Source organism: Scyliorhinus torazame, chromosome 25, assembly GCF_047496885.1.
Source record: "Scyliorhinus torazame isolate Kashiwa2021f chromosome 25, sScyTor2.1, whole genome shotgun sequence".
NCBI lineage: Eukaryota > Metazoa > Chordata > Chondrichthyes > Carcharhiniformes > Scyliorhinidae > Scyliorhinus > Scyliorhinus torazame.
The window spans coordinates 43,884,953-43,907,490 of record NC_092731.1 but is presented as its reverse complement, the minus strand read 5'-3'; the positions used below and the strand labels follow the sequence as shown (position 1 = coordinate 43,907,490).

Genomic DNA, 22,538 nt, shown 5'->3' with positions numbered 1-22,538 from the left:
TGAACCGTGGTTCCTGAATTTGTCTTTCATGTCTTCTTTGCTTCACTACTCTGTCTATTATTACGAAGTAAAGGGGAACAAAATCTCATTCACAGTGTACTGAATATCATAATTGCCCCAGGCAGACCCAGTCCCTCAGACACTGTGCCCTTGGCCGACACACTTCTGTAACCAGCGTCGACGTGATTCGTGATTTTGGAACCTGCCGATCCCATCTCTCTTCATACTGTGTCGTGATGGTGAACAAGACAGTTTAATTCAATGTGTTTTCTGGGAAAAGCAAAAATACACATCTCCTCATTTGCACAAAAGTCTGATGTATAATGTTGCTTGCTGACTATATAAGCAGTGGCCCTGTTTAGGCAACAGGTTAATTGAAATCGTTTTTACTTTACATGGAGCCAAACATAATTTCCGATCTAATTTCTGCAGAATCTCATGCCACTGGAACTGATCGTGTGAATATTGCTGCCATTAGCCCGCCTGCAGATGTCAGGGTCTGAAGTGAACAACAGCCTCAATATTTACAGCTCAATACACGTGGAAGTGTTTGGGTGATCCTGCATCCAGTCTTCCAAAATTAACATGGGACGATCTTCCTTTCCACATGGTATTGAGTTGCCGCGATTTTACTGATTTCACAGACAAATCGAGCATCTTCAGTAAATGGAGTGATTTCAGAGGCGCAGAAACCCTCAGTTGGCCAAGCGTGGCTAACCAAACCGGAGTTCCTCGTTAGTATAGTGGTTAGTATCTCCGCCTGTCACGTGGGAGACCGGGGTTCAATTCCCCAACGGGGATAGTTTGTACCTTACCAGAACAAAATTGGGAATGGTTTTTTAGAATTGGTACATCGGCTGTCGAATCCGCCAAGGCACACCGCCCCAGAGATGCAATCAAAAGTGCGGAATTGAGACCGCTCATCAAAACCGCCCGCATCAATATTTCTGTGCAATGCGTGGGTCAGCGAAACGCACACATTACCTTCTTCATTTCCCATATTTGCCCCTGTAAAAGAAAAACGCTGCCTTCAACATGCGCCGTTTGTCGCACACGATATGCACTCGCAAAAATGATACAATTCAAAGAGATTTCTCCAACGGTCAACTCAACCAACTCGTGAATAATAAGACAATCAAGCAGGATCGGACAGTGACTCGCAGCTCCTGGTTAGGAACAGATTCGCCGATACAGATGACCTGCACCCCGCGATATTAAACAACGGCCTTCGAACCGCGATGAAAATGCAAAAACTGGACACAAAATGTATAAATTTGATGAACCGGATCATCTCCCAACACGCATCAGCCTCATTCCAAGAAATGTCTTGTAAAGTGACGCATAGTGGACCCTTCTGAACTGTGGTTCCTGAATTTGTCTTTCATGTCTTCTTTGCTTCACTACTCTGTCTATTATTACGAAGTAAAGGGGAACAAAATCTCATTGACAGTGTACTGAATATCATAATTGCCCCAGGCAGACCCAGTCCCTCAGACACTGTGCCCTTGGCCGACACACTTCTGACACGAATGTAACCATCGTCGACGTGATTCGTGATTTTGGAACCTGCCGATCCCATCTCTCTTCATACTGTGTCGTGATGGTGAACAAGACAGTTTAATTCAATGTGTTTTCTGGGAAAAGCAAAAATACACATCTCCTCATTTGCACAAAAGTCTGATGTATAATGTTGCTTGCTGACTATATAAGTAGTGGCCCTGTTTAGGCAACAGGTTAATTGAAATCGTTTTTACTTTACATGGAGCCAAACATAATTTCCGATCTAATTTTTGCCAAATTTCATGCCACTGGAACTGCTCGTGTGAATATTGCTGCCATTGGCCCACCTGCAGATGTCAGGGTCTGAAGTGAACAACAGCCTCAATATTTACAGCTCAATAAGCGTGGAAGTGTTTGGGTGATCCTGCATCCAGTCTTCCAAAATTAACATGGGACGATCTTCCTTTCCACATGGTATTGAGTTGCCGCGATTTTACTGATTTCACAGACAAATCGTGCATCTTCAGTAAATGGAGTGATTTCAGAGGCGCAGAAACCCTCAGTTGGCCAAGCGTGGCTCACCAAATCGGAGTTCCTCGTTAGTATAGTGGTTAGTATCCCCGCCTGTCACGTGGGAGACCGGGGTTCAATTCCCCGACGGGGAGAGTTTGTACCTTACCAGAACAAAATTGGGAATGGTTTTTTAGAATTGGTACTTCGGCTGTCGAATCCGCCAAGGCACACCGCCCCAGAGATGCAATCAAAAGTGCGGTATTGAGACCGCTCATCAAAACCGCCTGCATCAATATTTCTGTGCAATGCATGGGTCAGCGAAGCGGACACATTACCTTCATCATTTCCCATATTTGCCCCTGTAAAAGAAAAACGCTGCCTTCAACATGCGCCATTTGTCGCACACGATATGCACTCGCAAAAATGATACAATTCAAAGAGATTTCTCCACCGGTCAACTCAACCAACTCATGAATAATAAGACAATCAAGCAGGATCGGACAGTGACTCTCAGCTACTGGTTAGGAACACATTCGCCGATACAGATGACCTGCACCCCGCGATATTAAACAACGGCCTTCGAACCGCGATGAAAATGCAAAAACTGGACACAAAATGTATAAATTTGATGAACCGGATCATCTCCCAACACGCATCAGCCTCATTCCAAGAAATGTCTTGTAAAGTGACGCATAGTGGACCCTTCTGAACCGTGGTTCCTGAATTTGTCTTTCATGTCTTCTTTGCTTCACTACTCTGTCTATTATTACGAAGTAAAGGGGAACAAAATCTCATTGACAGTGGACTGAATATCATAATTGCCCCACGCAGACCCAGTCCCTCAGACACTGTGCGCTGGGCCGACACACTTCTGACACGAATGTAACCATCGTCGACGTGATTCGTGATTTTGGAACCTGCCGATCCCATCTCTCTTCATACTGTGTCGTGATGGTGAACAAGACAGTTTAATTCAATGTGTTTTCTGGGAAAAGCAAAAATACACATCTCCTGATTTGCACAAAAGTCTGATGTATAATGTTGCTTGCTGACTATATAATAAGTGGCCCTGTTTAGGCAACAGGTTAATTGAAATCGTTTTTACTCTATATGGAGCCAAACATAATTTCCGATCTAATTTTTGCCAAATTTCATGCCACTGGAACTGATCGCGTGAATATTGCTGCCATTAGCCCGCCTGCAGATGTCAGGGTCTGAAGTGAACAACCGCCTCAATATTTACAGCTCAATACATGCGGAAGTGTTTGGGTGATCCTGCATCCAGTCTTCCAAAATTAACATGGGACGATCTTCCTTTCCACATGGTATTGAGTTGCCGCGATTTTACTGATTTCACAGACAAATCGAGCATCTTCAGTAAATGGAGTGATTTCAGAAGCGCAGAAACCCTCAGTTGGCCAAGCGTATCGTGCCAAACCGAAGTTCCTCGTTAGGATAGTGGTTAGTATCCCCGCCTGTCACGCGGGAGACCGGGGTTCAATTCCCCGACGGGGAGAGTTTGTACCTTACCAGAAAAAAATTGGGAATGATTTTTTAGAATTGGTACATCGGCTGTCGAATCCGCCAAGACACATCGCCCCAGAGATGCAATCAACAGTGCGGAATTGAGACCGCTCATCAAAACCGCCTGCACCAATATTTCTGTGCAATGCATGGGTCAGCGAAGCGGACACATTACCTTCTTCATTTCCCATATTTGCCCCTGTAAAAGAAAAACGCTGCCTTCAACATGCGCCATTTGTCGCACACGATATGCACTCGCAAAAATGATACAATTCAAAGAGATTTCTCCACCGGTCAACTCAACCAACTCATGAATAATAAGACAATCAAGCAGGATCGGACAGTGACTCTCAGCTACTGGTTAGGAACACATTCGCCGATACAGATGACCTGTACCCCGCGATATTAAACAACGGCCTTCGAACCGCGATGAAAATGCAAAAACTGGACACAAAATGTATAAATTTGATGAACCGGATCATCTCCCAACACGCATCAGCCTCATTCCAAGAAATGTCTTGTAAAGTGACGCATAGTGCACCCTTCTGAACCGTGGTTCCTGAATTTGTCTTTCATGTCTTCTTTGCTTCACTACTCTGTCTATTATTACGAAGTAAAGGGGAACGAAATCTCATTGACAGTGTACTGAATATCATAATTGCCCCACGCAGACCCAGTCCCTCAGACACTGTGCGCTGGGCCGACACACTTCTGACACGAATGTAACCATCGTCGACGTGATTCGTGATTTTGGAGCCTGCCGATCCCATCTCTCTTCATACTGTGTCGTGATGGTGAACAAGACAGTTTAATTCAATGTGTTTTCTGGGAAAAGCAAAAATACACATCTCCTGATTTGCACAAAAGTCTGATGTATAATGTTGCTTGCTGACTATATAAGTAGTGGCGCTGTTTAGGCTACTGGTTAATTGAAGTCGTTTTTACTATACATGGAGCCAAACATAATTTCCGATATAATTTTTGCGGAATCTCATGCCACTGGAACTGATCGCGTGAATATTGCTGCCATTAGCCCGCCTGCAGATGTCAGGGTCTGAAGTGAACAACCGCCTCAATATTTACAGCTCAATACACGCGGAAGTGTTTGGGTGATCCTGCATCCAGTCTTCCAAAATTAACATGGGACGATCTTCCTTTCCACATGGTATTGAGTTGCCGCGATTTTACTGATTTCACAGACAAATCGAGCATCTTCAGTAAATGGAGTGTTTTCAGAAGCGCAGAAACCCTCAGTTGGCCAAGCGTATCGTGCCAAACCGAAGTTCCTCGTTAGTATAGTGGTTAGTAACCCCGCCTGTCACGCGGGAGACCGGGGTTCAATTCCCCGACGGGGAGAGTTTGTACCTTACCAGAAAAAAATTGGGAATGATTTTTTAGAATTGGTACATCGGCTGTCGAATCCGCCAAGACACATCGCCCCAGAGATGCAATCAACAGTGCGGAATTGAGACCGCTCATCAAAACCGCCTGCACCAATATTTCTGTGCAATGCATGGGTCAGCGAAGCGGACACATTACCTTCTTCATTTCCCATATTTGCCCCTGTAAAAGAAAAACGCTGCCTTCAACATGCGCCATTTGTCGCACACGATATGCACTCGCAAAAATGATACAATTCAAAGAGATTTCTCCACCGGTCAACTCAACCAACTCATGAATAATAAGTTGCACCGAAACAAACGCCATCTCATGCCACTGGAACTGATCGCGTGAATATTGCTGCCATTAGCCCGCCTGCAGATGTCAGGGTCTGAAGTGAACAACCGCCTCAATATTTACAGCTTCATACACGCGGAAGTGTTTGGGTGATCCTGCATCCAGTCTTCCAAAATTAACATGGGACGATCTTCCTTTCCACATGGTATTGAGTTGCCGCGATTTTACTGATTTCACAGACAAATCGAGCATCTTCAGTAAATGGAGTGATTTCAGAAGCGCAGAAACCCTCAGTTGGCCAAGCGTATCGTGCCAAACCGAAGTTCCTCGTTAGTATAGTGGTTAGTATCCCAGCCTGTCACGCGGGAGACCGGGGTTCAATTCCCCGACGGGGAGAGTTTGTACCTTACCAGAAAAAAATTGGGAATGATTTTTTAGAATTGGTACATCGGCTGTCGAATCCGCCAAGACACATCGCCCCAGAGATGCAATCAACAGTGCGGAATTGAGACCGCTCATCAAAACCGCCTGCACCAATATTTCTGTGCAATGCATGGGTCAGCGAAGCGGACACATTACCTTCTTCATTTCCCATATTTGCCCCTGTAAAAGAAAAACGCTGCCTTCAACATGCGCCATTTGTCGCACACGATATGCACTCGCAAAAATGATACAATTCAAAGAGATTTCTCCACCGGTCAACTCAACCAACTCATGAATAATAAGACAATCAAGCAGGATCGGACAGTGACTCGCAGCTCCTGGTTAGGAACACATTCGCCGATACAGATGACCTGCACCCCGCGATATTAAACAACGGCCTTCGAACCGCGATGAAAATGCAAAAACTGGACACAAAATGTATAAATTTGATGAACCGGATCATCTCCCAACACGCATCAGCCTCATTCCAAGAAATGTCTTGTAAAGTGACGCATAGTGGACCCTTCTGAACCGTGGTTCCTGAATTTGTCTTTCATGTCTTCTTTGCTTCACTACTCTGTCTATTATTACGAAGTAAAGGGGAACGAAATCTCATTGACAGTGTACTGAATATCATAATTGCCCCACGCAGACCCAGTCCCTCAGACACTGTGCGCTGGGCCGACACACTTCTGACACGAATGTAACCATCGTCGACGTGATTCGTGATTTTGGAACCTGCCGATCCCATCTCTCTTCATACTGTGTCGTGATGGTGAACAAGACAGTTTAATTCAATGTGTTTTCTGGGAAAAGCAAAAATACACATCTCCTGATTTGCACAAAAGTCTGATGTATAATGTTGCTTGCTGACTATATAAGTAGTGGCCCTGTTTAGGCAACTGGTTAATTGAAATCGTTTTTACTTTACATGGAGCCAAACATAATTTCCGATATAATTTTTGCGGAATCTCATGCCACTGGAACTGATCGCGTGAATATTGCTGCCATTAGCCCGCCTGCAGATGTCAGGGTCTGAAGTGAACAACCGCCTCAATATTTACAGCTCAATACACGCGGAAGTGTTTGGGTGATCCTGCATCCAGTCTTCCAAAATTAACATGGGACGATCTTCCTTTCCACATGGTATTGAGTTGCCGCGATTTTACTGATTTCACAGACAAATCGAGCATCTTCAGTAAATGGAGTGATTTCAGAAGCGCAGAAACCCTCAGTTGGCCAAGCGTATCGTGCCAAACCGAAGTTCCTCGTTAGTATAGTGGTTAGTATCCCCGCCTGTCACGCGGGAGACCGGGGTTCAATTCCCCGACGGGGAGAGTTTGTACCTTACCAGAAAAAAATTGAGAATGATTTTTTAGAATTGGGACATCGGCTGTCGAATCCGCCAAGACACACCGCCCCAGAGATGCAATCAACAGTGCGGAATTGAGACCGCTCATCAAAACCGCCTGCACCAATATTTCTGTGCAATGCATGGGTCAGCGAAACGGACACATTACCTTCTTCATTTCCCATATTTGCCCCTGTAAAAGAAAAACGCTGCCTTCAACATGCGCCATTTGTCGCACACGATATGCACTCGCAAAAATGATACAGTTCAAAGAGATTTCTCCAACGGTCAACTCAACCAACTCGTGAATAATAAGACAATCAAGCAGGATCGGACAGTGACTCTCAGCTACTGGTTAGGAACACATTCGCCGATACAGATGACCTGCACCCCGCGATATTAAACAACGGCCTTCGAACCGCAATGAAAATGCAAAAACTGGACACAAAATGTATAAATTTGATGAACCGGATCATCTCCCAACACGCATCAGCCTCATTCCAAGAAATGTCTTGTAAAGTGACGCATAGTGGACCCTTCTGAACCGTGGTTCCTGAATTTGTCTTTCATGTCTTCTTTGCTTCACTACTCTGTCTATTATTACGAAGTAAAGGGGAACGAAATCTCATTGACAGTGGACTGAATATCATAATTGCCCCACGCAGACCCAGTCCCTCAGACACTGTGCGCTGGGCCGACACACTTCTGACACGAATGTAACCATCGTCGACGTGATTCGTGATTTTGGAACCTGCCGATCCCATCTCTCTTCATACTGTGTCGTGATGGTGAACAAGACAGTTTAATTCAATGTGTTTTCTGGGAAAAGCAAAAATACACATCTCCTGATTTGCACAAAAGTCTGATGTATAATGTTGCTTGCTGACTATATAAGTAGTGGCCCTGTTTAGGCAACTGGTTAATTGAAATCGTTTTTACTTTACATGGAGCCAAACATAATTTCCGATATAATTTTTGCGGAATCTCATGCCACTGGAACTGATCGCGTGAATATTGCTGCCATTAGCCCGCCTGCAGATGTCAGGGTCTGAAGTGAACAACCGCCTCAATATTTACAGCTCAATACACGCGGAAGTGTTTGGGTGATCCTGCATCCAGTCTTCCAAAATTAACATGGGACGATCTTCCTTTCCACATGGTATTGAGTTGCCGCGATTTTACTGATTTCACAGACAAATCGAGCATCTTCAGTAAATGGAGTGATTTCAGAAGCGCAGAAACCCTCAGTTGGCCAAGCGTATCCTGCCAAACCGAAGTTCCTCGTTAGTATAGTGGTTAGTATCCCCGCCTGTCACGCGGGATACCGGGGTTCAATTCCCCGACGGGGAGAGTTTGTACCTTACCAGAAAAAAATTGGAAATGATTTTTTAGAATTGGGACATCGGCTGTCGAATCCGCCAAGACACATCGCCCCAGAGATGCAATCAACAGTGCGGAATTGAGACCGCTCATCAAAACCGCCTGCACCAATATTTCTGTGCAATGCATGGGTCAGCGAAGCGGACACATTACCTTCTTCATTTCCCATATTTGCCCCTGTAAAAGAAAAACGCTGCCTTCAACATGCGCCATTTGTCGCACACGATATGCACTCGCAAAAATGATACAATTCAAAGAGATTTCTCCAACGGTCAACTCAACCAACTCGTGAATAATAAGACAATCAAGCAGGATCGGACAGTGACTCTCAGCTACTGGTTAGGAACAGATTCGCCGATACAGATGACCTGCACCCCGCGATATTAAACAACGGCCTTCGAACCGCGATGAAAATGCAAAAACTGGACACAAAATGTATAAATTTGATGAACCGGATCATCTCCCAACACGCATCAGCCTCATTCCAAGAAATGTCTTGTAAAGTGACGCATAGTGGACCCTTCTGAACCGTGGTTCCTGAATTTGTCTTTCATGTCTTCTTTGCTTCACTACTCTATCTATTAATACGAAGTAAAGGGGAACAAAATCTCATTGACAGTGTACTGAATATCATAATTGCCCCACGCAGACCCAGTCCCGCAGACACTGTGCCCTGGGCCGACACACTTCTGACACGAATGTAACCATCGTCGACGTGATTCGTGATTTTGGAACCTGCCGATCCCATCTCTCTTCATACTGTGTCGTGATGGTGAACAAGACAGTTTAATTCAATGTGTTTTCTGGGAAAAGCAAAAATACACATCTCCTGATTTGCACAAAAGTCTGATGTATAATGTTGCTTGCTGACTATATAAGTAGTGGCCCTGTTTAGGCAACTGGTTAATTGAAATCGTTTTTACTTTACATGGAGCCAAACATAATTTCCGATATAATTTTTGCGGAATCTCATGCCACTGGAACTGATCGCGTGAATATTGCTGCCATTAGCCCGCCTGCAGATGTCAGGGTCTGAAGTGAAGAACCGCCTCAATATTTACAGCTCAATACACGCGGAAGTGTTTGGGTGATCCTGCATCCAGTCTTCCAAAATTAACATGGGACGATCTTCCTTTCCACATGGTATTGAGTTGCCGCGATTTTACTGATTTCACAGACAAATCGAGCATCTTCAGTAAATGGAGTGATTTCAGAAGCGCAGAAACCCTCAGTTGGCCAAGCGTATCTTGCCAAACGGAAGTTCCTCGTTGGATAGTGGTTAGTATCCCCGCCTGTCACGCGGGAGACCGGGGTTCAATTCCCTGACGGGGAGAGTTTGTACCTTACAAGAAAAAAATTGGGAATGATTTTTTAGAATTGGTATATCGGTTGTCGAATCCGCCAAGACACACCGCCCCAGAGATGCAATCAACAGTGCGGAATTGAGACCGCTCATCAAAACCGCCTGCACCAATATTTCTGTGCAATGCATGGGTCAGCGAAGCGGACACATTACCTTCTTCATTTCCCATATTTGCCCCTGTAAAAGAAAAACGCTGCCTTCAACATGCGCCATTTGTCGCACACGATATGCACTCGCAAAAATGATACAATTCAAAGAGATTTCTCCACCGGTCAACTCAACCAACTCGTGAATAATAAGACAATCAAGCAGGATCGGACAGTGACTCTCAGCTACTGGTTAGGAACACATTCGCCGATACAGATGACCTGCACCCCGCGATATTAAACAACGGCCTTCGAACCGCGATGAAAATGCAAAAACTGGACACAAAATGTATAAATTTGATGAACCGGATCATCTCTCAACACGCATCAGCCTCATTCCAAGAAATGTCTTGTAAAGTGACGCATAGTGGACCCTTCTGAACCGTGGTTCCTGAATTTGTCTTTCATGTCTTCTCTGCTTTACTACTCTATCTATTAATACGAAGTAAAGGGGAACGAAATCTCATTGACAGTGGACTGAATATCATAATTGCCCCACGCAGACCCAGTCCCTCAGACACTGTGCGCTGGGCCGACACACTTCTGACACGAATGTAACCATCGTCGACGTGATTCGTGATTTTGGAACCTGCCGATCCCATCTCTCTTCATACTGTGTCGTGATGGTGAACAAGACAGTTTAATTCAATGTGTTTTCTGGGAAAAGCAAAAATACACATCTCCTGATTTGCACAAAAGTCTGATGTATAATGTTGCTTGCTGACTATATAAGTAGTGGCCCTGTTTAGGCAACTGGTTAATTGAAATCGTTTTTACTTTACATGGAGCCAAACATAATTTCCGATATAATTTTTGCGGAATCTCATGCCACTGGAACTGATCGCGTGAATATTGCTGCCATTAGCCCGCCTGCAGATGTCAGGGTCTGAAGTGAACAACCGCCTCAATATTTACAGCTCAATACACGCGGAAGTGTTTGGGTGATCCTGCATCCAGTCTTCCAAAATTAACATGGGACGATCTTCCTTTCCACATGGTATTGAGTTGCCGCGATTTTACTGATTTCACAGACAAATCGAGCATCTTCAGTAAATGGAGTGATTTCAGAAGCGCAGAAACCCTCAGTTGGCCAAGCGTATCGTGCCAAACCGAAGTTCCTCGTTAGTATAGTGGTTAGTATCCCCGCCTGTCACGCCGGAGACCGGGGTTCAATTCCCCGATGGAGAGAATTTGTACCTTACCAGAAAAAAATTGGGAATGATTTTTTAGAATTGGTACATCGGCTGTCGAATCTGCCAAGACACACCGCCCCAGAGATGCAATCAACAGTGCGGAATTGAGACCGCTCATCAAAACCGCCTGCACCAATATTTCTGTGCAATGCATGGGTCAGCGAAGCGGACACATTACCTTCTTCATTTCCCATATTTGCCCCTGTAAAAGAAAAACGCTGCCTTCAACATGCGCCATTTGTCGCACACGATATGCACTCGCAAAAATGATACAATTCAAAGAGATTTCTCCACCGGTCAACTCAACCAACTCGTGAATAATAAGACAATCAAGCAGGATCGGACAGTGACTCGCAGCTACTGGTTAGGAACAGATTCGCCGATACAGATGACCTGCACCCCGCGATATTAAACAACGGCCTTCGAACCGCGATGAAAATGCAAAAACTGGACACAAAATGTATAAATTTGATGAACCGGATCATCTCCCAACACGCATCAGCCTCATTCCAAGAAATGTCTTGTAAAGTGACGCATAGTGGACCCTTCTGAACCGTGGTTCCTGAATTTGTCTTTCATGTCTTCTTTGCTTCACTACTCTATCTATTAATACGAAGTAAAGGGGAACAAAATCTCATTGACAGTGTACTGAATATCATAATTGCCCCACACAGACCCAGTCCCTCAGACACTGTGCGCTGGGCCGACACACTTCTGACACGAATGTAACCATCGTCGACGTGATTCGTGATTTTGGAACCTGCCGATCCCATCTCTCTTCATACTGTGTCCTGATGGTGAACAAGACAGTTTAATTCAATGTTTTTTCTGGGAAAAGCAAAAATACACATCTCCTGATTTGTACAAAAGTCTGATGTATAATGTTGCTTGCTGACTATATAAGTAGTGGCCCTGTTTAGGCAACTGGTTAATTGAAATCGTTTTTACTTTACATGGAGCCAAACATAATTTCCGATATAATTTTTGCGGAATCTCATGCCACTGGAACTGATCGCGTGAATATTGCTGCCATTAGCCCGCCTGCAGATGTCAGGGTCTGAAGTGAACAACCGCCTCAATATTTACAGCTCAATACACGCGGAAGTGTTTGGGTGATCCTGCATCCAGTCTTCCAAAATTAACATGGGACGATCTTCCTTTCCACATGGTATTGAGTTGCCGCGATTTTACTGATTTCACAGACAAATCGAGCATCTTCAGTAAATGGAGTGATTTCAGAAGCGCAGAAACCCTCAGTTGGCCAAGCGTATCGTGCCAAACCGAAGTTCCTCGTTAGTATAGTGGTTAGTATCCCCGCCTGTCACGCCGGAGACCGGGGTTCAATTCCCCGACGGGGAGAGTTTGTACCTTACCAGAAAAAAATTGGGAACGATTTTTTAGTATTGGTACATCGGCTGTCGAATCCGCCAAGACACATCGCCCCAGAGATGCAATCAACAGTGCGGAATTGAGACCGCTCATCAAAACCGCCTGCACCAATATTTCTGTGCAATGCATGGGTCAGCGAAGCGGACACATTACCTTCTTCATTTCCCATATTTGCCCCTGTAAAAGAAAAACGCTGCCTTCAACATGCGCCATTTGTCGCACACGATATGCACTCGCAAAAATGATACAATTCAAAGAGATTTCTCCACCGGTCAACTCAACCAACTCGTGAATAATAAGACAATCAAGCAGGATCGGACAGTGACTCTCAGCTACTGGTTAGGAACACATTCGCCGATACAGATGACCTGCACCCCGCGATATTAAACAACGGCCTTCGAACCGCGATGAAAATGCAAAAACTGGACACAAAATGTATAAATTTGATGAACCGGATCATCTCCCAACACGCATCAGCCTCATTCCAAGAAATGTCTTGTAAAGTGACGCATAGTGGACCCTTCTGAACCGTGGTTCCTGAATTTGTCTTTCATGTCTTCTTTGCTTCACTACTCTATCTATTAATACGAAGTAAAGGGGAACGAAATCTCATTGACAGTGTACTGAATATCATAATTGCCCCACGCAGACCCAGTCCCTCAGACACTGTGCGCTGGGCCGACACACTTCTGACACGAATGTAACCATCGTCGACGTGATTCGTGATTTTGGAACCTGCCGATCCCATCTCTCTTCATACTGTGTCGTGATGGTGAACAAGACAGTTTAATTCAATGTGTTTTCTGGGAAAAGCAAAAATACACATCTCCTGATTTGCACAAAAGTCTGATGTATAATGTTGCTTGCTGGCTATATAAGTAGTGGCCCTGTTTAGGCAAGTGGTTAATTGAAATCGTTTTTCCTTTACATGGAGCCAAACATAATTTCCGATATAATTTTTGCGGAATCTCATGCCACTGGAACTGATCGCGTGAATATTGCTGCCATTAGCCCGCCTGCAGATGTCAGGGTCTGAAGTGAACAACCGCCTCAATATTTACAGCTCAATACACGCGGAAGTGTTTAGGTGATCCTGCATCCAGTCTTCCAAAATTAACATGGGACGATCTTCCTTTCCACATGGTATTGAGTTGCCGCGATTTTACTGATTTCACAGACAAATCGAGCATCTTCAGTAAATGGAGTGATTTCAGAAGCGCAGAAACCCTCAGTTGGCCAAGCTTATCTTGCCAAACCGAAGTTCCTCGTTGTATAGTGGTTAGTATCCCCGCCTGTCACGCGGGAGACCGGGGTTCAATTCCCAGACGGGGAGAGTTTGTACCTTACCAGAAAAAAATTGGCAATGATTTTTTAGAATTGGTACATCGGCTGTCGAATCCGCCAAGACACACCGCCCCAGAGATGCAATCAACAGTGCGGAATTGAGACCGCTCATCAAAACCGCCTGCACCAATATTTCTGTGCAATGCGTGGGTCAGCGAAACGTACACATTACCTTCTTCATTTCCCATATTTGCCCCTGTAAAAGAAAAACGCTGCCTTCAACATGCGCCGTTTGTCGCACACGATATGCACTCGCAAAAACGATACAATTCAAAGAGATTTCTCCAACGGTCAACTCAACCAACTCGTGAATAATAAGACAATCAAGCAGGATCGGACAGTGACTCTCAGCTACTGGTTAGGAACACATTCGCCGATACAGATGACCTGCACCCCGCGATATTAAACAACGGCCTTCAAACCGCGATGAAAATGCAAAAACTGGACACAAAATGTATAAATTTGATGAACCGGATCATCTCTCAACACGCATCAGCCTCATTCCAAGAAATGTCTTGTAAAGTGACGCATAGTGGACCCTTCTGAACCGTGGTTCCTGAATTTGTCTTTCATGTCTTCTTTGCTTCACTACTCTGTCTATTATTACGAAGTAAAGGGGAACAAAGTCTCATTGACAGTGTACTGAATATCATAATTGCCCCAGGCAGACCCAGTCCCTCAGACACTGTGCCCTTGGCCGACACACTTCTGACACGAATGTAACCAGCGTCGACGTGATTCGTGATTTTGGAACCTGCCGATCCCATCTCTCTTCATACTGTGTCGTGATCGTGAACAAGACAGTTTAATTCAATGTGTTTTCTGGGAAAAGCAAAATACACATCTACTCATTTGCACAAAAGTCTGATGTATAATGTTGCTTGCTGACTATATAAGTAGTGGCCCTGTTTAGGCAACAGGTTAATTGCAATCGTTTTTACTCTATATGGAGCCAAACATAATTTCCGATCTAATTTTTGCCAATTTCATGCCACTGGAACTGATCGTGTGAATATTGCTGCCATTAGCCCACCTGCAGATGTCAGGGTCTGAAGTGAACAACCGCCTCAATATTTACAGCTCAATACGCGTGGAAGTGTTTGGGTGATACTGCATCCAGTCTTCCAAAATTAACATGGGACGATCTTCCTTTCCACATGGTATTGAGTTGCCGCGATTTTACTGATTTCACAGACAAATCGAGCATCTTCAGTAAATGGAGTGATTTCAGAAGCGCAGAAACCCTCAGTTGGCCAAGCGTATCTTGCCAAACAGAAGTTCCTCGTTGGATAGTGGTTAGTATCCCCGCCTGTCACGCGGGAGACCGGGGTTCAATTCCCTGACGGGGAGAGTTTGTACCTTACCAGAAAAAAATTGGGAATGATTTTTTAGAATTGGTACATCGGTTGTCGAATCCGCCAAGACACACCGCCCCAGAGATGCAATCAACAGTGCGGAATTGAGACCGCTCATCAAAACCGCCTGCACCAATATTTCTGTGCAATGCATGGGTCAGCGAAACGGACACATTCCCTTCTTCATTTCCCATATTTGCCCCTGTAAAAGAAAAACGCTGCCTTCAACATGCGCCATTTGTCGCACACGATATGCACTCGCAAAAACGATACAATTCAAAGAGATTTCTCCACCGGTCAACTCAACCAACTCGTGAATAATAAGACAATCAAGCAGGATCGGACAGTGACTCTCAGCTACTGGTTAGGAACACATTCGCCGATACAGATGACCTGCACCCCGCGATATTAAACAACGGCCTTCGAACCGCGATGAAAATGCAAAAACTGGACACAAAATGTATAAATTTGATGAACCGGATCATCTCTCAACACGCATCAGCCTCATTCCAAGAAATGTCTTGTAAAGTGACGCATAGTGGACCCTTCTGAACCGTGGTTCCTGAATTTGTCTTTCATGTCTTCTCTGCTTTACTACTCTATCTATTAATACGAAGTAAAGGGGAACGAAATCTCATTGACAGTGTACTGAATATCATAATTGCCCCACGCAGACCCAGTCCTTCAGACACTGTGCGCTGGGCCGACACACTTCTGACACGAATGTAACCATCGTCGACGTGATTCGTGATTTTGGAACGTGCCGATCCCATCTCTCTTCATACTGTGTCGTGATGGTGAACAAGACAGTTTAATTCAATGTGTTTTCTGGGAAAAGCAAAAATACACATCTCCTGATTTGCACAAAAGTCTGATGTATAATGTTGCTTGCTGACTATATAAGTAGTGGCCCTGTTTAGGCAAGTGGTTAATTGAAATCGTTTTTCCTTTACATGGAGCCAAACATAATTTCCGATATAATTTTTGCGGAATCTCATGCCACTGGAACTGATCGCGTGAATATTGCTGCCATTAGCCCGCCTGCAGATGTCAGGGTCTGAAGTGAACAACCGCCTCAATATTTACAGCTCAATACACGCGGAAGTGTTTGGGTGATCCTGCATCCAGTCTTCCAAAATTAACATGGGACGATCTTCCTTTCCACATGGTATTGAGTTGCCGCGATTTTACTGATTTCACAGACAAATCGAGCATCTTCAGTAAATGGAGTGATTTCAGAAGCGCAGAAACCCTCAGTTGGCCAAGCGTATCTTGCCAAACGGAAGTTCCTCGTTGGATAGTGGTTAGTATCCCCGCCTGTCACGCGGGAGACCGGGGTTTAATTCCCTGACGGGGAGAGTTTGTACCTTACCAGAAAAAAATTGGGAATGATTTTTTAGAATTGGTACATCGGTTGTCGAATCCGCCAAGACACACCGCCCCAGAGATGCAATCAACAGTGCGGAATTGAGACCGCTCATCAAAACCGCCTGCACCAATATTTCTGTGCAATGCATGGGTCAGCGAAGCGGACACATTACCTTCTTCATTTCCCATATTTGCCCCTGTAAAAGAAAAACGCTGCCTTCAACATGCGTCATTTGTCGCACACGATATGCACTCGCAAAAATGATACAATTCAAAGAGATTTCTCCACCGGTCAACTCAACCAACTCGTGAATAATAAGACAATCAAGCAGGATCGGACAGTGACTCTCAGCTACTGGTTAGGAACACATTCGCCGATACAGATGACCTGCACCCCGCGATATTAAACAACGGCCTTCGAACCGCGATGAAAATGCAAAAACTGGACACAAAATGTATAAATTTGATGAACCGGATCATCTCCCAACACGCATCAGCCTCATTCCAAGAAATGTCTTGTAAAGTGACGCATAGTGGACCCTTCTGAACCGTGGTTCCTGAATTTGTCTTTCATGTCTTCTTTGCTTCACTACTCTATCTATTAATACGAAGTAAAGGGGAACGAAATCTCATTGACAGTGTACTGAATATCATAATTGCCCCACGCAGACCCAGTCCCTCAGACACTATGCGCTGGGCCGACACACTTCTGACACGAATGTAACCATCGTCGACGTGATTCGTGATTTTGGAACCTGCCGATCCCATCTCTCTTCATACTGTGTCGTGATGGTGAACAATACAGTTTAATTCAATGTGTTTTCTGGGAAAAGCAAAAATACACATCTCCTGATTTGCACAAAAGTCTGATGTATAATGTTGCTTGCTGACTATATAAGTAGTGGCCCTGTTTAGGCAACTGGTTAATTGAAGTCGTTTTTACTTTACATGGAGCCAAACATAATTTCCGATATAATTTTTGCGGAATCTCATGCCACTGGAACTGATCGCGTGAATATTGCTGCCATTAGCCCGCCTGCAGATGTCAGGGTCTGAAGTGAACAACCGCCTCAATATTTACAGCTCAATACACGCGGAAGTGTTTGGGTGATCCTGCATCCAGTCTTCCAAAATTAACATGGGACGATCTTCCTTTCCACATGGTATTGAGTTGCCGCGATTTTACTGATTTCACAGACAAATCGAGCATCTTCAGTAAATGGAGTGATTTCAGAAGCGCAGAAACCCTCAGTTGGCCAAGCGTATCGTGCCAAACCAAAGTTCCTTGTTAGTATAGTGGTTAGTATCCCCGCCTGTCACGCGGGAGACCGGGGTTCAATTCCCCGACGGGGAGAGTTTGTACCTTACCAGAAAAAAATTGGGAATGATTTTTTAGAATTGGTACATCGGCTGTCGAATCCGCCAAGACACATCGCCCCAGAGATGCAATCAACAGTGCGGAATTGAGACCGCTCATCAAAACCGCCTGCACCAATATTTCTGTGCAATGCATGGGTCAGCGAAGCGGACACATTACCTTCTTCATTTCCCATATTTGCCCCTGTAAAAGAAAAACGCTGCCTTCAACATGCGCCATTTGTCGCACACGATATGCACTCGCAAAAATGATACAATTCAAAGAGATTTCTCCACCGGTCAACTCAACCAACTCGTGAATAATAAGACAATCAAGCAGGATCGGACAGTGACTCGCAGCTACTGGTTAGGAACACATTCGCCGATACAGATGACCTGCACCCCGCGATATTAAACAACGACCTTCGAATCGCGATGAAAATGCAAAAACTGGACACAAAATGTATAAATTTGATGAACCGGATCATCTCCCAACACGCATCAGCCTCATTCCAAGAAATGTCTTGTAAAGTGACGCATAGTGGACCCTTCTGAACCGTGGTTCCTGAATTTGTCTTTCATGTCTTCTTTGCTTCACTACTCTGTCTATTATTACGAAGTAAAGGGGAACGAAATCTCATTGACAGTGTACTGAATATCATAATTGCCCCACGCAGACCCAGTCCCTCAGACACTGTGCCCTGGGCCGACACACTTCCGACACGAATGTAACCACCGTCGACGTGGTTCGTGATTTTGGAACCTGCCGATCCCACCTCTCTTCATACTGTGTCGTGATGGTGAACAAGACAGTTTAATTCAATGTGTTTTCTGGAAAAAGCAAAAATACACATCTCCTGATTTGCACAAAAGTCTGATGTATAATGTTGCTTGCTGACTATATAAGTAGTGGCCCTGTTTAGGCAACTGGTTAATTGAAATCGTTTTTACTTTACATGGAGCCAAACATAATTTCCGATATAATTTTTGCGGAATCTCATGCCACTGGAACTGATCGCGTGAATATTGCTGCCATTAGCCCGCCTGCAGATGTCAGGGTCTGAAGTGAACAACCGCCTCAATATTTACAGCTCAATACACGTGGAAGTGTTTGGGTGATCCTGCATCCAGTCTTCCAAAATTAACATGGGACGATCTTCCTTTCCACATGGTATTGAGTTGCCGCGATTTTACTGATTTCACAGACAAATCGAGCATCTTCAGTAAATGGAGTGATTTCAGAAGCGCGGAAACCCTCAGTTGGCCAAGCGTATCGTGCCAAACCGAAGTTCCTCGTTAGTATAGTGGTTAGTATCCCCGCCTATCATGCGGGAGACCGGGGTTCAATTCCCCGACGGGGAGAGTTTGTACCTTACCAGAAAAAAATTGGGAACGATTTTTTAGAATTGGTACATCGGCTGTCGAATCCGCCAAGACACATCGCCCCAGAGATGCAATCAACAGTGTGGAATTGAGACCGCTCATCAAAACCGCCCGTACCAATATTTCTGTGCAATGCATGGGTCAGCGAAGCGGACACATTACCTTCTTCATTTCCCATATTTGCCCCTGTAAAAGAAAAACGCTGCCTTCAACATGCGCCATTTGTCGCACACGATATGCACTCGCAAAAATGATACAATTCAAAGAGATTTCTCCACCGGTCAACTCAACCAACTCGTGAATAATAAGACAATCAAGCAGGATCGGACAGTGACTCTCAGCTACTGGTTAGGAACACATTCGCCGATACAGATGACCTGCACCCCGCGATATTAAACAACGGCCTTCGAACCGCGATGAAAATGCAAAAACTGGACACAAAATGTATAAATTTGATGAACCGGATCATCTCCCAACACGCATCAGCCTCATTCCAAGAAATGTCTTGTAAAGTGACGCATAGTGGACCCTTCTGAACCGTGGTTCCTGAATTTGTCTTTCATGTCTTCTTTGCTTCACTACTCTATCTATTAATACGAAGTAAAGGGGAACGAAATCTCATTGACAGTGGACTGAATATCATAATTGCCCCACGCAGACCCAGTCCCTCAGACACTGTGCGCTGGGCCGACACACTTCTGACACGAATGTAACCATCGTCGACGTGATTCGTGATTTTGGAACCTGCCGATCCCATCTCTCTTCATACTGTTTCGTGATGGTGAACAAGACAGTTTAATTCAATGTGTTTTCTGGGAAAAGCAAAAATACACATCTCCTGATTTGCACAAAAGTCTGATGTATAATGTTGCTTGCTGACTATATAAGTAGTGGCCCTGTTTAGGCAACTGGTTAATTGAAATCGTTTTTACTTTACATGGAGCCAAACATAATTTCCGATATAATTTTTGCGGAATCTCATGCCACTGGAACTGATCGCGTGAATATTGCTGCCATTAGCCCGCCTGCAGATGTCAGGGTCTGAAGTGAACAACCGCCTCAATATTTACAGCTCAATACACGCGGAAGTGTTTGGGTGATCCTGCATCCAGTCTTCCAAAATTAACATGGGACGATCTTCCTTTCCACATGGTATTGAGTTACCGCGATTTTACTGATTTCACAGACAAATCGAGCATCTTCAGTAAATGGAGTGATTTCAGAGGCGCAGAAACCCTCAGTTGGCCAAGCGGGTCTCGCCAAACCGACGTTCCTCGTTAGTATAGTGGTTAGTATACCCGCCTGTCACGCGGGAGACCGGGGTTCAATTCCCCGACGGGGAGAGTTTGTACCTTACCAGAAAAAAATTGGGTATGATTTTTTAGAATTGGTACATCGGCTGTCGAATCCGCCAAGACACACCGCCCCAGAGATGCAATCAACAGTGCGGAATTGAGACCGCTCATCAAAACCGCCTGCACCAATATTTCTGTGCAATGCATGTGTCAGCGAAACGGACACATTACCTTCTTCATTTCCCATATTTGCCCCTGTAAAAGAAAAACGCTGCCTTCAACATGCGCCATTTGTCGCACACGATATGCACTCGCAAAAATGATACAATTCAAAGAGATTTCTCCAACGGTCAACTCAACCAACTCGTGAATAATAAGACAATCAAGCAGGATCGGACAGTGACTCTCAGCTACTGGTTAGGAACACATTCGCCGATACAGATGACCTGCACCCCGCGATATTAAACAACGGCCTTCGAACCGCGATGAAAATGCAAAAACTGGACACAAAATGTATAAATTTGATGAACCGGATCATCTCCCAACACGCATCAGCCTCATTCCAAGAAATGTCTTGTAAAGTGACGCATAGTGGACCCTTCTGAACCGTGGTTCCTGAATTTGTCTTTCATGGATTTGGTTTTGGGTAATGAACCAGGCCAGGTGTTGGATTTGGAGGTAGGAGAGCACTTTGGAGACAGTGACCACAATTCGGTGACGTTTACGTTAATGATGGAAAGGGATAAGTATACACCGCAGGGCAAGAGTTATAGCTGGGGGAAGGGCAATTATGATGCCATTAGACGTGACTTGGGGGGGATAAGGTGGAGAAGTAGGCTGCAAGTGTTGGGCACACTGGATAAGTGGGGCTTGTTCAAGGATCAGCTACTGCGTGTTCTTGATAAGTATGTACCGGTCAGACAGGGAGGAAGGCGTCGAGCGAGGGAACCGTGGTTTACCAAGGAAGTGGAATCTCTTGTTAAGAGGAAGAAGGAGGCCTATGTGAAGATGAAGTGTGAAGTTTCGGTTGGGGCGATGGATAGTTACAAGGTAGCGAGGAAGGATCTAAAGAGAGAGCTAAGACGAGCAAGGAGGGGACATGAGAAGTATTTGGCAGGAAGGATCAAGGAAAACCCAAAAGCTTTCTATAGGTATGTCAGGAATAAGCGAATGACTAGGGAAAGAGTAGGACCAGTCAAGGACAGGGATGGGAAATTGTGTGTGGACTCTGAAGAGATAGGCGAGATACTAAATGAATATTTTTCGTCAGTATTCACTCAGGAAAAAGATAATGTTGTGGAGGAGAATGCTGAGCCCCAGGCTAATAGAATAATAATAGGCATTGAGGTACGTAGGGAAGAGGTGTTGGCAATTCTGGACAGGCTGAAAATAGATAAGTCCCCGGGACCTGATGGGATTTATCCTAGGATTCTATGGGAGGCCAGGGAAGAGATTGCTGGACCTTTGGCTTTGATTTTTATGTCATCATTGGCTACAGGAATAGTGCCAGAGGACTGGAGGACAGCAAATGTGGTCCCTTTGTTCAAAAAGGGGAGCAGAGACAACCCCGGCAACTATAGGCCGGTGAGCCTCACGTCTGTAGTGGGTAAAGTCTTGGAGGGGATTATAAGAGACAAGATTTATAATCATCTAGATAGGAATAATATGATCAGGGATAGTCAGCATGGCTTTGTGAAGGGTAGGTCATGCCTCACAAACCTTATTGAGTTCTTTGAGAAGGTGACTGAACAGGTAGACGAGGGTAGAGCAGTTGATGTGGTGTATATGGATTTCAGCAAAGCGTTTGATAAGGTTCCCCACGGTAGGCTATTGCAAAAAATACGGAGGCTGGGGATTGAGGGTGATTTAGAGATGTGGATCAGAAATTGGCTAGCTGAAAGAAGACAGAGGATGGTGGTTGATGGGAAATGTTCAGAATGGAGTACAGTCACAAGTGGAGTACCACAAGGATCTGTTC

At 44.9% G+C, this 22,538-nt stretch overlaps 10 non-coding genes across 10 annotated transcripts; all 10 read left to right on the top strand.

The window, feature by feature from the left end:
• Positions 1-2,093: 2,093 nt before the first annotated feature.
• On the top strand, positions 2,094-2,165 carry trnad-guc (transfer RNA aspartic acid (anticodon GUC)). Its single transcript has one exon. It is a non-coding gene; the product is annotated as a tRNA-Asp (tRNA).
• Positions 2,166-3,457: 1,292 nt separating this feature from the next.
• On the top strand, positions 3,458-3,529 carry trnad-guc (transfer RNA aspartic acid (anticodon GUC)). The gene has a single exon. It is a non-coding gene; the product is annotated as a tRNA-Asp (tRNA).
• Positions 3,530-4,821: 1,292 nt separating this feature from the next.
• Positions 4,822-4,893, top strand: trnad-guc (transfer RNA aspartic acid (anticodon GUC)). Its single transcript has one exon. It is a non-coding gene; the product is annotated as a tRNA-Asp (tRNA).
• Positions 4,894-5,538: 645 nt separating this feature from the next.
• trnad-guc (transfer RNA aspartic acid (anticodon GUC)) lies at positions 5,539-5,610 on the top strand. Its single transcript has one exon. It is a non-coding gene; the product is annotated as a tRNA-Asp (tRNA).
• Positions 5,611-6,902: 1,292 nt separating this feature from the next.
• trnad-guc (transfer RNA aspartic acid (anticodon GUC)) lies at positions 6,903-6,974 on the top strand. The gene has a single exon. It is a non-coding gene; the product is annotated as a tRNA-Asp (tRNA).
• A 1,292-nt stretch (positions 6,975-8,266) lies between these two features.
• Positions 8,267-8,338, top strand: trnad-guc (transfer RNA aspartic acid (anticodon GUC)). The gene has a single exon. It is a non-coding gene; the product is annotated as a tRNA-Asp (tRNA).
• A 4,019-nt stretch (positions 8,339-12,357) lies between these two features.
• trnad-guc (transfer RNA aspartic acid (anticodon GUC)) lies at positions 12,358-12,429 on the top strand. The gene has a single exon. It is a non-coding gene; the product is annotated as a tRNA-Asp (tRNA).
• Positions 12,430-17,808: 5,379 nt separating this feature from the next.
• Positions 17,809-17,880, top strand: trnad-guc (transfer RNA aspartic acid (anticodon GUC)). Its single transcript has one exon. It is a non-coding gene; the product is annotated as a tRNA-Asp (tRNA).
• A 1,292-nt stretch (positions 17,881-19,172) lies between these two features.
• trnad-auc (transfer RNA aspartic acid (anticodon AUC)) lies at positions 19,173-19,244 on the top strand. The gene has a single exon. It is a non-coding gene; the product is annotated as a tRNA-Asp (tRNA).
• A 1,292-nt stretch (positions 19,245-20,536) lies between these two features.
• On the top strand, positions 20,537-20,608 carry trnad-guc (transfer RNA aspartic acid (anticodon GUC)). Its single transcript has one exon. It is a non-coding gene; the product is annotated as a tRNA-Asp (tRNA).
• Positions 20,609-22,538: the final 1,930 nt, after the last annotated feature.